Here is a 16367-nt window from a genome sequence, read left to right as displayed (position 1 = left end):
CTGGCTGGCATCTCCAGACGTTGTAGTGAGGCATATGGGGACAAGAGGGAAGTGTGGAGGGAGGGAGTGCAGTTCCAGATGAAATGTGACCTTTGCCAGCAACAGCATGACCTTCAGCACCAGGGGGTGTTCCTCTCTGTGTCAGGCTCACAGGCTGCTCTCTTTGTGATTCCACACAGCCACTCTTCTGGTCACCACACAAAGTCTTGCTCATGTCTGCACTACTGTCTGCACCACCATCTACACCCACCGTCTGCAGACTCAGTCTGAAACCACCATCTTCACCCACTGTCTACACCACTGTCTGCATCCTCCATCCACACCGCCCATCTTTCTGCTGTTGTAAGATTGTATCCAATGATTCCATTGAGATTACTGCAACAGAAATCTGAATTTTAGAACTGGCAAAGATTGTCTTATAACCCTGACCTTCAAAGTCTGTCTTCCACAATGGGCTGATTAATATTAATTACTGAATGTCATTTGATTTCTGTGATGGCAGGCCTGACGTATAAGGAGAAGTTGAGTTGGTGAGGATTGTGTTCACTGGAGTTTAGAAGAATGAAGGAAGGGAATCTTGGAGAAAGCTGTAAAATTGGAACAGGACGAAACAAATTAGATGGAGGAAGGATGTTCCCAATGCTGGAGAAGTCCAGAACCAGGCTCATAGTTTAAGGTTAAGGGATAAACCCTATAGGACAGAGATGAGGAAAAATGTCTTCACCCAGAGAGTGGTGAGCCTGTGGAATTCTCTGTCACAGAAAGTGGTTGAGGCCAAAACATTACGTTTTCAAGAAGGAGGCAGAGATAGCTCTTGTGGCTAAAGATTCAAGCCATATGGGCTAGGGAGGGATTACAGTACAGTGCTCAATGATCAGCCATGACCATAGATAGATTCTTGATGACTGAAGGGATGAAACATTATCAGAGAATGTAGAGTTGAGGGTAAAATCAGATCAACCATAATCTTATTGAAAGAGGGAGTGGGTTCAAAGGGCCGAGTGGCCTACTTTTGTTCCTTGCCCATTTATTGCCTCATACACTTTCACATGATCAGAGAATGTAGTTTATATTTTCTACCTGCAGATTAAGCTGCTTGTACAATATGCTTCATCTGCGCAGTGTTTTCTCCTGCTTTTCACCAGGACATGTTAAAGATAATGGTCCCATAATCAATCCATTAACTCTGTGAGTTGATTTATTTAAAACAATAAAACATGTTACAAGCCATGAAGAAGGCATTACAGCAAGCAATAATGCTCAGCACGTTGGCTCAGTGGTTAGCACTGCTGTCTCACAGCACCAGGGACCTGGGTTCAATACCAGCCTCAGGTGATTGTCTGTGTGGAGTTTGCACATTCTCCCTGTGACAGTGTGGGTTTCCTCCGGGTGCTCTGGTTTCCTGCTATTGCGCAAAGATGTGCAGGTTGGGAGAATTGGCCAAGCTAAATTACCCATGGTGTTCAGGGATGTGTGGGTTAGGTGCAGTAGTCAGGGAAAATGTAAAGTAATGGGGTGAGGGAGTGGGATGCACTTGGAAGATTCGGTCTGGATTTGTTGGGCCAGGTGGCCTGTTTCCACACTGTAGGGATTCTGTGAATTGATCTCGGTGTGTGCAGCTTGCAGGCTCACAGATGACTAACTGGTAGGTAGAGTGCAACACTGTACATACACAGGGATGGATTTTCTTAAAGGCAATGTGTGCATACATCACACAGCCACTGAACATCAAGGGGAGATTGTTACATTCTCTTTTGTTGGATACAGTCATTGCCTGGCAGTTGTGTGGCACAAATGTAAAATTATTTGTGTTTCAAGCCCTCAGCTCTGGTAGTAAAATGCTTTGGAACATCCTCAGGTGACAAAAGGTACTATACTTTTGGGGTGGTACGATGGCTCAGTGGTTAGCACTGCTGCCTCACAGCGCCAGGGACCCACCTCAGGCAGGTCTGTATGGAGTCTGCACATTCTCACTGAGTCTGTGTGGGTTTCTGTCGGGTGGTCTGGTTTACTCCCACTGTCTAAAGATCTGCAGGCTGGATAAATTGGCCATGCTAAATTGCCCATAGTGTCCAGGGATGTGCAGGCTAGGTGGATTAGCCATTGGAAAATACAGGGATAGAATAGGTGGCTGGGTGGAATGCCCTTCGAAGGGGCAATGTGGACTCGATGGGCTGAATGGCCTACTTCCACACTATAGGGATTCTATGATACAAATTTAAGTTCCTGCTTTCCATTCTAGCCCTGAAGCATGCATGTGGTTCTGTCTCATATCCAATCAAGTGATGGCAACCCTTTGAAGACAGGAGCAGCCTCTATTCTTTTGGAAAGTACTTCTTCCACTCTGTGTCCTTCACAGCCTTGTAGACAGCAACAATGAGATCGGGAAATAACCCAAAGTTATAATCTTCCACACTCTTCATTAAATTGTGGAACCTGAAAAGTACAATTAATGTCCAAGTCAATGAAGATATTTCTCAGCAATCCCTAAATGCTGAGTTTTAGTACTCAGCAGGCCCCAGGAGTCAAACTAACTGAGTACATCATTGCTCTGAATTGCTTATAAATGTCACTTTCACATTTCTGGAGGCTTTGATCAAAAAGGTTGCTTACTCCTCTCCAATATACAGCTTAAAATCAGCTCCAACTCCCAACCATCCAGCTGAGAGCAGAGCCCAGTACAAACTGGAACCTGGTCTCTGGGAGCAGTCACCTCTGAAGCTTTGTCTATTTAAACCAGAGACTCTCTGACTTAGAGAGTCATTCGGCAAGGAAACAGACCCTTTGGTTCAACTCATCCATGCCAATCAGATATCCGAAAAAAATCTTGTCCCATTTGCCAGGATTTGGCCCATATCCCTCTAAACCCTTCAGATTCATATACACATCCAGGTGCCTTTTAAATGTTGTAATTGTACCAGCCTCCACCACTTCCTCTGGCAGCTCATTCCATACACGTACCACCCTCTGCATGAAAAAGTTGCTCCTTAGATCCCTACCAAATCCTTCCTCTTTCACCTTAAACCTATGTCCTCTAGTTTTGGACTCACATACCCCGGGCAAAAGATCTTGGCTATTCACCTTATCTATGTCACTTGTAATTTTATAAATCTCTATAAACTCACCCCTCTGCCTCCAATGCTCCAGGGAAAATAGCCCCAGTCTATTCAGACTCTCCCTGCAGCTCAAAACCTCCAACCCTAGCAACATCCTTGCAAGGTCATGAGAGGGCACCAGCAATCAAGGTGTTGGTTTGAAATGTGTGTACTTCAATGCCAGGAGCATCCGGAATAAGGTGGGTGAACGTGTAGCATGGGTTGGTATCTGGGATTTCGATGTTGTGGCCATTTCAGAGATATGGTTAGAGGACTTTGTTGCAGGTTCCGGGATTGAGATGTTTCAGCAAGAACAGAGAAGATGGTAACAGAGGGAGGGGTGTGGCATTGATAATTTAGGGTAGTATTTCAGCAGCTGAGATAACATGTGAGGACACATCCACTGAGGTAGTTTGGGCTGAGATTAGAAACAGGAAAGGAGAGGTCACCCTGTTTGGAACTTCTGTAGGCTTCCGAATTGATCCAGGGATATAGAGGAAAGGATGGCAAAGATGATTCTCGATAGGAGTGAGTGTAACAGGGTAGTTGTTATGGGGGACTTTAACTTCCCTAATATTGACTGGGAGTACTATAGTTCAAGTAGTTTAGATCGGTCAGTTTTTGTTCAACGTGTGGAGGAGGGTTTCCTGACACAGTATGTAGTCAGGCCAACAAGGGGCAATGCCATATTGGCCAGGTGTTAGATTTGGAGGGAGGTGAACATTTTGGCAATAATGACCACAATTTGGTTATGTTTACAATAGCATTGGGCAGTGATAGGTATATACTGCAGAGAAAGATGTATAACTGGGGGAAAGGCAATTATGATGTGATTAGGCAAGATTTAGGATGCATCAGATGGGGAAGGAAACTGCAGGGGGTGGACACACTTGAAATGTGGAGCTTATTCAAGGAACAGCTACTGTGGGTCCTTGATAAGTATATACTTATCAGGAAGGGAGGTAGTTGTTGAGAGAGGGAGCCATGGTTTTCTAAAGAAGTTGAAGCTCTTGTCAAAAGGAAGAAGGCGGTTTATGTGAGGATGAGGCATGAAGGCTCAGTTAGGGGGCTTGAGAGCTATAGGTTAGCCAGAAAAGATTGAAAGAGAGGGCTAAGAAAAGCCAGGGAGAAACATGAGAAATTGTTAGTTGATAGGGTCAAGGAAAACCCTAAGGCCTTCTATCGGTACATCAGGATTAAAAAAAATGACTAGATTAGGGCTCATCAAAGATAGGAGTGGAAAGTTGTGTGAGGAATCTGAGGATATGAGGAAGTGCTTAATGAATACTTTTTGTCAGTATTCTCATTGGAAAAGGGCAATGCTAGTGAGAATACTGAGTTATAGGCTACTAGATTAGATGGGATTGTGGTTGATAACGAGGTGGTTTTAGCAATGTTGGAAGATCTGAAAACAGATAAGACCCATGGGCCTGATGGGATTTATCCTTGGATTCTCTGGGAAGTCAGGAGGAGATTGCAGAGCCTTTGTCTTTGATCTTTATGTCATCATTGTCGAAAGGAGTAGTGCCAGAAGACTGGCGGATAGCAAATGTTATTCCCTGGTTTAAGAAGGGGAGTCGAGACAACTCTAGCAATTATAGACCAGTGAACCTTACTTTGGTTGTAGGTAAGGTGTTGGAAAAGATTATGAGAGATAGGATGTATAATCATCTGGAAAGGAATAATTTGATTAGAGATAGTTAACACGGTTTTGTGAAGGGTAGCTCGTGCCTAACTAATTTTATTGAGCTCTTTGACAAGGTGACAAAAATGGTGAATGAAGGTAAAGTGATTGATGTGGTGTATATGGACTTCAGTAAGGCATTTGATAAAGTTCCACATGGTAGGCTATTGCACAAAATACAGAACTTCAGGATTGAAGGTGATTTAGCGAATTGGATTAGGAATTAGTTAGCTGAAAGAAGACGGAGGGTGGTGGTTGATGGGAAATGTTCATTCTGGAGCTCAGTTACCAGTGGTGTGCTGCAAGGATCTGTTTTGGGGACACTGGTGTTTGTCATTTTTATAAATGATGTGGACATGGACGTAGAAGGATGGATTAGTAAATTTGCGGACACTAAGGTAGGCAGAGTTGTAGATAGGATGTTATGGGTTGCAGAGGGACATAGATAAGATGCAGAGCTGGGCTGAGAAGTGGCAAATGAGTTTAATGCAGAAAAGTGTGAGGTAGTTCACTTTGGAAGAAATAACAGGAATGCTGAGTACAGGGCTAATGGTAAAATTCTTGGCAGTATATATAAACAGAGAGACCGCGGTGTCCAGGTGCATAAATCCCTGAAGGTTGCCAGCCAGGTTGAAGGCATATGGTGTGTTGGTGTTTATTGGGAGGGGTATTGAATTTCGGAGCCACAAGATCATGCTTCAGCTGTACAATACATTGGTACGGCCACACCTGGAATATTGCGTACAGTTCTGCTCACCGCATTATAGGAAGGATGTGGAAGCTTTGGAAAGGGTTCATAGGAGATTTACTAGGATGTTGCTTGGTATGGAAGGAAGGTCTTACAAGGAAAGGCTGAGGGAACTGAGGCTGTTTTCATTGGAGAGAAGAAGGCTAATTTGCCGTCCCAAAATGCAAAGCCTGTCATTTATCTAAATAAACTCCATCACTCACTCCTTGTCCATTGGCCCAACTGATCAAGCATTGATCATATATTATAAACCTGAGCATCGATAAGGCATTGGTGCGACAACACCTGGGCATTGTCTCTCCTTATTTGAGGAAGGATGTGGTGGCACTGGAGGCTGTTCAGAGGATGTTCTCCAGACTGATTCCAGGGATGAAAGGGCTGTCCTACTATGGAGCAGTTAAATAGCTTGGGCTTGTACTCACTGGAGTTCAAAAGAATGAAGGAAGGATCTGATTGAGGGATAGAAAATGGGAAAGGGGATTGAGAAGGTGGATGTTGAATAGATGCTCCCCATTGCGGGACAGTCTGGAACAAGAGGTCATCGATATAGAGTGAGAGGAGGTCGGTTCAAAACTGAGCTGAGGAGAAACTACATCTCCCAGAGGGTTGTGAATCTGTGAAACTCAATGCCCCAGAGTGCAGTGGAGGCAGAATCAATCCACAGGTTCAAGAAAGATGTGTTTCTGATGGAAAGTGAGATAAAGAGCGATGGGGAGCAGGCTGGAGAGTGGAGTTGAGACCAGGATAAGATCAGTCACAGTCATGTTAAATGGCGGAGCGGGCTCGAAGGGCTGAATTGCCTCTTCCCGCTCCTAATTCCTATGTTGAGCACACAGTCAAGGCTGACACTGCAAAACTGAGGGAGCTGTTGTCTTTCAGGTGAGATACAAAACAGAGGACCTACCACAATATATCCAACTGTACTATCTCCCCCAGTGACAAGTGCTGGCATTTGAATTCAAATCACATAAGAAGCCTCATTAATGGTGACCACAATAATGATCCCTGATTGCTGTCCAGCCTCAGCCTTACCCAGTCTGGACTTCATGTGACTCCAGCCCCACAGCAAGGCCAGAGCAAGCCCAGTAGTTCAAGGGCAATTAGTCTTGGGTAACAAATGCTGATCTATGCTAGTGACACCCACCTCCCAGAAAACAGAATGCAACAGAGATTGCTGTCAACCAAAATTGTCAGATCAGACTCCCAATGAGATGCAGAGATGGTTAAAGATGAATTCAGCTCTGTACGGAACAGGTCCCCACTTGTTAGCACATTGTCACTGACAAAATAAGTGGAAGAACACACAAAACTAAAGACGAGAATACTCGAATGTGGGAATATCAGTGAGAATTCAGGAAACTGAAGGAAGATATGAAGAACTGCAAAGGAAGACAAAAAGGAAGCAAGAGTTACAAAAAAGTGTTTGAGAGAGAGACCTGCAAGGGATCACAAGAATAACACAAATGTTTTACACGAAAATTAGAAAATCAAGGAGGCTCTAGTGCAATGTGAGCCCTTTAAAAACAAACTGGGAATTCCACGAATGAAACTAAGGGAATGGCTGATATGTACAATAATTAGTTGTGTCAGTCTTCACAGTCAAGGAACGGGATAATGCAGCTTCCATTCCAGGGAGGTTAATAATGAATGGAAGACTGGAATTCACAAAACTTGATACATGCCAGAAAACAGCATTGGAGAATGAGCAGCTCTAAAGGCTGACAGATCTTCAGGACCTCAGGGGTTTAAAGGAGGGGGGTGGGGAAGAGGTTTCAGAAGCTTTTCCCATCAGGTTTCAAAGCAGCAACCATTCCTTTAGTTTGGAAAATGTCTTGCTGTAACTCCATGAGTTCAGGAAAGATGAGAGAGGAAACCGAGGAAATTATGTCCTGGTCAATCTAACATCTCTTTTGAAGGTTTCATTGGAATCTATAATTAACAGTCAAGAGAATGAACATGTAGAGAATTGGAAATAGCCCACACAGATTTGTGATGGGTTGATTCTAACTAACAAACCAAATACATGAACTAAAATAGTTGATGCATATAGACCTGTCAACTTTCAGAATTGATGATAATTTTCACAAAAACAGCCTGCTGACCAAAGTTAAAACCCATGGGATTGAAGATGAATGTTTGACTTGGTTCAGAGGCTGGTTTAGTGACAGACAACAGAGAAAGAAAGTGACGAGTGATGTTCCACAAGGATTCTGTGGTGAGGCCTTAACTAATTACTGTATGTATTAATGAGAATCATAGTTCCACATTGACACAAAGACTGATGGAATAGTAAGCAGTGCAGATGGTCTTTTTGTTTAAAACTCACTCCGAGCACGTGGGTGTTGTTGTCTTGGTCAGCATTTATTACACATTCCGAGTTTCCCTTGAGAATCATGGAATCATTATACAGGGTGGAAGCAGGCCATTCAGCCCATCAAGTTCACACCAATCCACCAAAGAGCATCCCATCTGGACCAACCCTATCCCTGTAATGCTACATTTCCCTTGGCTAACCCACCCAGCCTGCACATCCCTCAACACTACGGGCAATTTAGCATGGCTAATCCATCTAACCGACACATCTATGGACTGTGTGGAGGAAACCCACACAGACATGGGGAAAATGTGCAAATTTCACACAGACAGTTATCCCAGGGTGGAATTGAACCCAGGTCCCTGGTGCTGTGTGCTGTGAGGTAGCCGCACTATCCACTGAGCCACAATCCTGCCCTTTGCAAGGTGGTGGTGAGCTGCCTTTTTGAACTGCTGCAGAAAATGTGCCGTAGATAAACCAAAAATGCCCAGAGGGAGGGAAGTCCAGGATTTTGACCCAGTAACACTGAAGGAACAGTAATATATTTTCAAATCAGGATGCTATATGGATTGGAGGGGAACCTGTAAGCGGTGGTGTTCTGTGTATCTGCTGCTCTTGTCCTTCTAGATGGAAATGGTCGTGAGTTTGGAAGGTGCTGTCTCAGGAGATTTGGTGGATTTCTGCAGTGTATCTTGTAGATGGTGCACACGGCTGCTACTGAACATCAGTGGTGGAGGGAGTGAATGTCGATGTGGTGCCAATCAAGCAGGCTGCTTTGTACTGGATGATATCAAGCTTCTTGATTGTTTTTGGAGCTGCATCCATCCAGGCATGTGGGGATTAACCCATCATAGTCCTATCCAAATCCTGACTGATCTTTTCTTCATTCATTTACATGATTGGGCATACTTGGTACACCAACATTTATTGCTGGGGAGGCACTGTGGCTGGCACTGCTGCCTCATAGCACAGGGACCCAGATTCGATTCCACCCTCAAGCAACTGACTGTGTGGCATTTGCACATTGTCCCTGTGTCTGCCTGGGTTCCCTCCAGGTGATCTGGTTTCCTCCCACTGTTCAAAAATGTGCAGGTTGGGTGGAATGGCCATAGGAAATGCAAGGTTATAGGGGAGTGAGTTTGGGTGGGATGCTCTTTGGAGAGGCGGTACGGGCTGAATGGCCTGTTTCCACATTGTAGGGATTTCTATGAATTTCTTCACTCAGAGGATTTTGAATCTTTGGGATACTCATCCCCAGAGAGTTGTCGATACTTAGGCATTTGAATAAATTCAAGATGGAGATCATCCACATGTGGGGAGGCAATGGCCTAGTGGTATCATCACGAGATTCTTAATCCAGAGAGCCCAGTAATGTTCTGAGGGACCTGGGTTCAAATCCTGGCAAGGCACAGAGTGGAATTTAAATTGAAAAGAAAACTCTGGAATTCAGAGTCTAATGATGACCATTGTTGGAGGAGAATCCCATCGGGCCCACTAATGTACTTTAGATTGTTGTCCTTGCCCATACTAACCAACATATCACTCCAGACCCACAGCAATGTAGAATCATTGAATCCCCACTGTGTGGAAGAAGGCCATTCAGCCCATCAAGTCCAAGCAGCATCTCACCCAGAAACACCCCCCTCTCCTATTCTTGTAACCCTACACTTCCCATGGCTAATCCACCTAACCTGTGGATCTTTGGACTGAGAGCAAACTGCGGCACTCAGAGGAAACCCACGCAGACACAGGGAGAATATGCAAACTCCACAACGATAGCCGCCTGAGAATGGAATCGAACCCAGGTCCCTCGTGCTGTAAAGCAATGGTGCTAGCCACTGTGCCACCCATTCCTCATCGCGGAGATAAATATCAATCCCTTATTCCCAGACTGTGACTCTGCTTTAGAATCCCCAGGTTGGGGCACATCCTTCCAAAATCTCCCCTGTCAGGGCCCTGGATAATTTGAAATGTTTCAGTGAAATCTCCTCCCAACCTTCTAAATTCCAGGGATGAGATCTGCAATCTCCTCCTGGCTTCCCAGAAGGTCCAAGGATAAATCCCATTCCTGACCCAGTCCCCTCTCTCTATCATTAGACAATCCCCTCAACCCATCACATGAACTGTTGCTGGGTTTGATCATCTCAGTAAGAGTTTCAAGACGTGAAAGAGAAAGAAAGACTCTTTCCGCTTTGAATCGATGCTAAAAACTGAAAAAGCAGGAAACTGCATTTCTCGAAGTCACTGGTGGTGTCCTTATATTCTTTACTCTTGCCTTGTCTCTTGTTCATGTCATTGAGGAGAACGGAGTTAACCTCAAAGGAAATGAACAGCAGAGTTTGTTTTCTCTGTTGATTAAATTCACCTTGCTTGCTCCTCTGAGAATCTGAAGAAGGGGCAAGGCGATGAAAGCTTGTGTTTTCTAATAAACGTGTTGGACTATAACCTGGTGTCGTGTGATTTTTGACCTTGTCCTCTGATCACATTCAGGTTATTCCCACAAGCACTGCATGTTCTTGCTTCTCCAGGTCAGGAGGTGGCGATCTTGACAATGGATCTGACAATGGTCTCACTCAGAGAGGACCCACAAACCAGGGACAGCGATAAGAGATGACAGGCTCCCCCTGGTGTCCCAGGTACTGGTTGTTGCATCACTGGCCCTGTACATAATGCAAATGGTGTGACTGATCCTTCTGATTTTTCCCAACCTCACCAGGTCTCTACAGTCACTGACAAAGCCTTTGCTTACCTTTGCCAGTTAGGGACCTTGATTGATGGGAAACAGACTGAAATGGGTCAATAAGATTTGGGAGTTACAGACACAGATTGCGAAGTGGAAATCTGATGTATGGCTCTGACAGAGACAGTGCGGGACTGGGTATTCCTGGATACAATGTGTTCAGTAAAGATAGGAGAGGGGGACAATTGTGAGAAGTGGTACGATTGGTTGAGAAGATCAGTGTAGAGCTGGAGGAAGAGGGTGCCTCTGAGGGGTCAAGGACAGAATCGATTTGGCTTGAGACAAGGAACAAAAATGGTGCAATCAGATTGTTCAGAGCAGACTACAGGTCACCAACCAGTGGGAAGGATGGATAGGAACAAACTTACAAGGAACTTACAGAGAGATGCAAATAAATCATTAGAAGGGGAAACTTAAATTATCTGAATATAGACTGGGATAGTAGCAATGAAGGACAGACGGGGCAAGTCTGATCTTAGAGTAGGATAAAAGGCCAGCACAACATCGCGAGCCAAAGGGCCTGTACCGTGCTGTACTGTTTGATTTTCTATTTTCATTCCAAGATTGTATTGAGGGCATGCAGGACAAGAGTTTGTGCTCGGCCTGGATCTTGGTAATGAGTTAGGCCAAGTAGATCAAGTGTCATGGGAAGTATTTTCAGAACAGTGATCATTGTATTGTAATATTTAGATTAATTACTTACAGTGTGGAAACAGGCCCTTCGGCCCAACAAGTCCACACCGACCCGCCGAAGCGTACCCACCCAGACCCATTCCCCTACATTTACCACTGCACCTAACACTACAGGCAATTTAGCGTGGCCAATTCACCTAACCTGCACATTTTTGGACTGTGGGAGGAAACCGGAGCACCCAGAGGAAACCCACACAGACACGGGGAGAATGTGCAAACTCCACACAGTCGGTTGCCGGAGGCGGGAATTGAACCCGGGTCTGTAAGGCAGCAGTGCTAACCACTGTGCCACCGTGCCACCCATTTAGGAAAATGATTTTTTAAAAAAAGAACAAAGAACAGTCCAGAGTAAGAATAATTAACTGAGAGAGAGCTGAGATCAACAGGGCAAAAGCAGAGCTGGATTGAATAGACTGGATCCGAAGACTGGCAAGAAAACCAGCAGCTGAGCAATGGGTTACCTTCAAAGCACAGATGGGTAGGGGGACAGTTGAGGTACATTCCCTTAAAAAGAGAAGGTAGGGAAAACAAATTCAGTGCTCCTAGGATGCAAAAGGAGATAGACATTACGGGTGTCATCTCTAAATGTACTAACAATGCCCTCAGTTCCTTCATCCAGATCATTAATGTATAGCATGAATAGTTGTGGTCCCAACACTGACTCCTGCGGTACTCTGCTCGTCTGCCTCCCTCCCTTATTTCTTAAACAAGGGCGTTATCTAAGCCATTTTCCAATCCTTTGGAACCCTGCAACCATCTACCCCCCTTAGCAACCTCCTCCCCCCGCCCCGACTGCAGTGATTCCTGAAAGATCACCAAACCATCACAATCTCCTCAGCGATCTCCTTCAGAAGAATCACATGTTTATGGCAGGCCCCAGGAAGGAAATACAAATGAGAGCCAAGCTGAAAGCAGAAGGTTCGGATGGGAGGTGAAAACACAAAGTAAGAGCAGCCAAGAGAGGTTAAGAATGAAGACTGGCAGCTCATACAAAGGGGAATCCTCATGTCTTTGATAGAACACATAAACAGCAAAAAATGGAAGAGTGGGGCCAATTAGAGACAACCAATAAGATTTACACATGGAGGCAGGGACCATGACTGAAATGTTAAATGAATATTTTTGCTCCGACTTTCCTCAGGAAGGAAATGCTGCCCAGGCTGTAGTGACTGAAGAGGAAACTCAGTCCTTAGAAAGGTTTAAAATTGATAAGGAGGGGCATTAGATAGACCATGCTACTTAAAGGTGATAGGGCACTGGAACCAAATGATCGGAGAATATTGAAGGAAGTGAGAGTGGAAATTGCAGAGGAACTGGATGCTTGCTCCCAGTCTTCCTCAGACTCGGGAAAGTAACAGAGAACTGAAGAATTGCAAACACTGTGCCTTTGTTTAGGTTGTAAGGATAATCCCAGCAGTTACAGACCGATCAGTTTAACTTCAGTGAAGGGCAACTTCTTGAAACAAATCTTCAATATAGAATGAATCTAGCTTCATTGAAAAATGTAGGTTAATCCCAAAGAGTTGGCATTGGTTTTTTAAGAGAAGGTTCATTAAAGACAGAGAGATGATGACAGTAATGCTGTGGATGTGGTGTATAGGGATTTCTGAAAGAATTGATGCGTTGCAACACAACAGATATGACAGGAAAGTGATATCTCATGGAATCAGCAAGACAGTAGCACCATGGGTACAAATTGTTGTAGTGAAAAAAGACTCGCGGGCATTTTTCAGGCTGAATGGTTCCCCAGTTTCTTTTAATATTCAGCCATGGGTCATGGGAGTTTACTGGTTGGCCAGTATTTGTTGCCTATCCCTAGTTGCCCTTGAGAAGGTGGTTTGGGTGGGGTTCAGTGTGGTGTTACTTGCCACTTATCAGCTAAAAACTGGATATTGTCCTGATCTTGTTGCATTTGAACATGGACTGCTTCAGTACCTGAGGAGTCGCAACTGGTGGCTGAACACTGTGCAACCATTGGCAAATATCACCACATCAGTGTCAGACAGATCAGAGAGGTTGCCACTGCTCCCCTCAGAAGAAGAAGGCTGAGAGGAGATTTGATAGGTTTCAAAGTCATGAGGGCAGGATAAAGTAGATTGGGAGGAACTGTTACCCCTTATAAAAGGATGGAGAACCTGGGGGAAGGGATATAAGGTCATTTGCAAAAGAAGGAAACGTGACTTGCAAAAAAAAACTTCTCTCACACAGCAGAGTCTGGAATGCGCTGCCTGGAAATGTGACGGAGGTGGGTTCAATGAGGCAGACAAGAAGCATCAGATGGTCATTTAAATAGAAATAATGTGTAAGGGCACAGGAAAAAAACAGAGGGGAATGGCACTGAGTCATGATGCTCATTCAGAGAGATGTGCAGACTGGATGGACTGAACAGCCTCCTTCTGCCCCATAACCATTCTGCTATTTCTTAAAACACTCAATACTGATGAAGAAAGATCAGGTGAATTTTTCTCTTTTTCCCCCACTTATGCTGCATTGAAAGCCGCTCCAGAGCTCCTCTGTGTTTAGCACATTTCATTGTGGAGATACAGGAGAATGCTGAATTTATATTTACACAATTTGGAGATGCCAGTGTTGGACTGTGATGTACAAAGTTAAAAATCACACAACACCAGGTTATTGTCCAACTGGTTTAATTGGAAGCACTAGCTTTCGGAGTGTTGCTCCTTCATCAGATGGTTGTAGAGTATGTGATTGTAACACACAGAATTTATAGAAAAAGTTTACAGTGTGATGTAACTGAAGTTATACATTGAAAAATACCTTGATTGTTTGTTAAGTCTCTCGTCTGTTAGAATGGCCATGTTAGTTTCACTTCTTTCATTTGTAAATTGCAAAACCTTTTTTAAAAGTTACATTCTCAAGTGAATTTAACAATTGGTGTCAGCTCAGATAATGTATTGAAGGTGTTAGCTCCCTGTGTGCTGCTATCTGTGCCATAATATTTAGACTGATTCTAAACATTATGAAAAATGAATTAACAGAATCTTACATGGATTCATGCAGGTTTTGAGCAAAGTACGATGTAACTCTGCAAGTACAAATTCACCTCACAAATGTACATGTGTATGTGTGCACGTGTGTATGTGTGCATGTGGGTTTGTGTGTGTGTGTGTGGGTGGGTGGGGGGCCTTGTGAGTGTCTGTGAGAGAATGTGCATATGTGTGTGTGCATATAGTGCAATGGTGATCACCTGCAGTGTGACATGAGTCCATGGTCCCGGTTGAGGCCATCCCTACAGGTACCGAACTTAGTTATCAGCCTCTGCTTGGCCACTTATCGCTGCTGCCTGGCCCAAAGTCCGCCTTGGAGGATGGTTTCCCGAAGGTCCAAAGTCGAATGCCCTGAACCGCTGAAGTGTTCTCCAACTGGAAGGGCACTCTCCTATCTGTTGATTGTTGTGCAGTGCCCATTCATCCAATGCCATAGCCTCTGCTCGGTTTCACCAGTGTACCATGCCTCAGAGCATCCTTGCCTGCGGCGTATGAGATAGACAATGTTGGCTGAGTCACACGAGTACCTGCATGTACATGGTGAGAGGTGTCCCCACGTGTAATGATGGTATCCATGTCCACACCCTGATACCTCTTGCAGTGTCTACCATGACAGTGTCATATGGAATTGTCCTGAAAGCCGGGCAGCTTGCTACGAACAATGATTTGTTTGAGGTTTGGGGATTTTTTAAAGGCGAGCAGGACAACTCCATCCAACTCCCTCCAATTTTGGCATCATCCTTGTAAACCTTTTATGAACCCTTTCAAGTTTCACAACATCCTTTCGATAGGAAGGCGACTAGAATTGCATGCAATATTTCAAAAGTGACCTAACTAATATCCTGTAAAACCGCAACATGAACTCCCAACTCCTATACTCAATTCTCTGACCAATAAAGGAAACCATACCAAACACCTTCTTCACTATCCTATCTGCCAGTGACTCTACTTTCAAGGAGCTATGAACCTGCACTTCAAGCTCTATTTGTTCAGGAACACTCTCGAGGACCTTACCATTAAGTGTTTAGGTCATGCTCTGACTTGCTTTTCCAAAATGCAGCAGCTCGCATTTATCTAAATTAAACTCCATCTGCCATTTCTCAGCCCATTGGCCCATCTGATTAAGATCCCATTGTAATCTGATGTAAACTTCTTTGCTGTCCACTACACCTCCAATTTTGGTGTCATCTTCAAACTTATTAACTACACCTTCCACATTCACTTCCAAATCATTTGGATAAATGATGAAAAGCTGTTGACCCAGCACTGATCCTTGTGGCACTCCACTGGTCCCAGCCCTCTAAGTCTGAAAAGCAACTCTCCACCACCACCCTCTATCTTCTCCCTTCTATATCCAAATGTCTAGTCCTCCCTGTATTCCATGAGATCTAAACTTGCTACAAGTCTCCCATGGGCAACCTTGTCGTATGCCTTACTGAAGTCCATATAGATCATATCCATCACTCTGCCCTCACCAATCCTTTTGTTACTTCTCCCTCCACTGATTGTAATTTTCTTGAGTTCCTTTCTGTGTGTAGGTTTGCTCGCTGAGCTGGAAGGTTCATTTTCAGACATTTCATAACCATACTAGGTAACATCATCAGTGAGCCTCTAGATGAAGTACTGGTGCCATGGTCCGCTTTCTATTTTGTGCTTGGGTTGGTGATGTCATTTCTTGTACTTTTCTCAGGGGGTGGTAAATGGGATCCAAGTCAATGCCTTTGTTGGTAGAGTTCCAGTTTGAATGCTTAGAAGCATGGCATTCCAACTGGACCTCTAACAACAAAGACATTGACTTGGATCCCATTTACCACCCCCTGAGAAAAAAGAACACGAAATTATGTCACCAACCCAAGGAAACCTAAACACATAAATAGAAAGCAGGCCATGCCACCAGTGTTTCATCAGGAGGCTCACTGATGATGTTACCTAGTATGGCAGAAAACAAATCTTCCAGCTCAGTTAGCAAACCTACATCCAGAACCTCAACCTGAGCTACAAATCTTCTCAAAACTCGCTGAGTTCCTTTGACCCAACTTTTCCTGACCTATATCTTACTTGTAGATGCTACAGCAGGCTTCACTA

The sequence above is a fragment of the Chiloscyllium plagiosum genome, unplaced genomic scaffold (assembly GCF_037043375.1).
Source record: "Chiloscyllium plagiosum isolate Xiang-an unplaced genomic scaffold, Cpla_swu_hap1 HiC_scaffold_9, whole genome shotgun sequence".
NCBI lineage: Eukaryota > Metazoa > Chordata > Chondrichthyes > Orectolobiformes > Hemiscylliidae > Chiloscyllium > Chiloscyllium plagiosum.
This window is presented reverse-complemented; position numbering follows the sequence as displayed.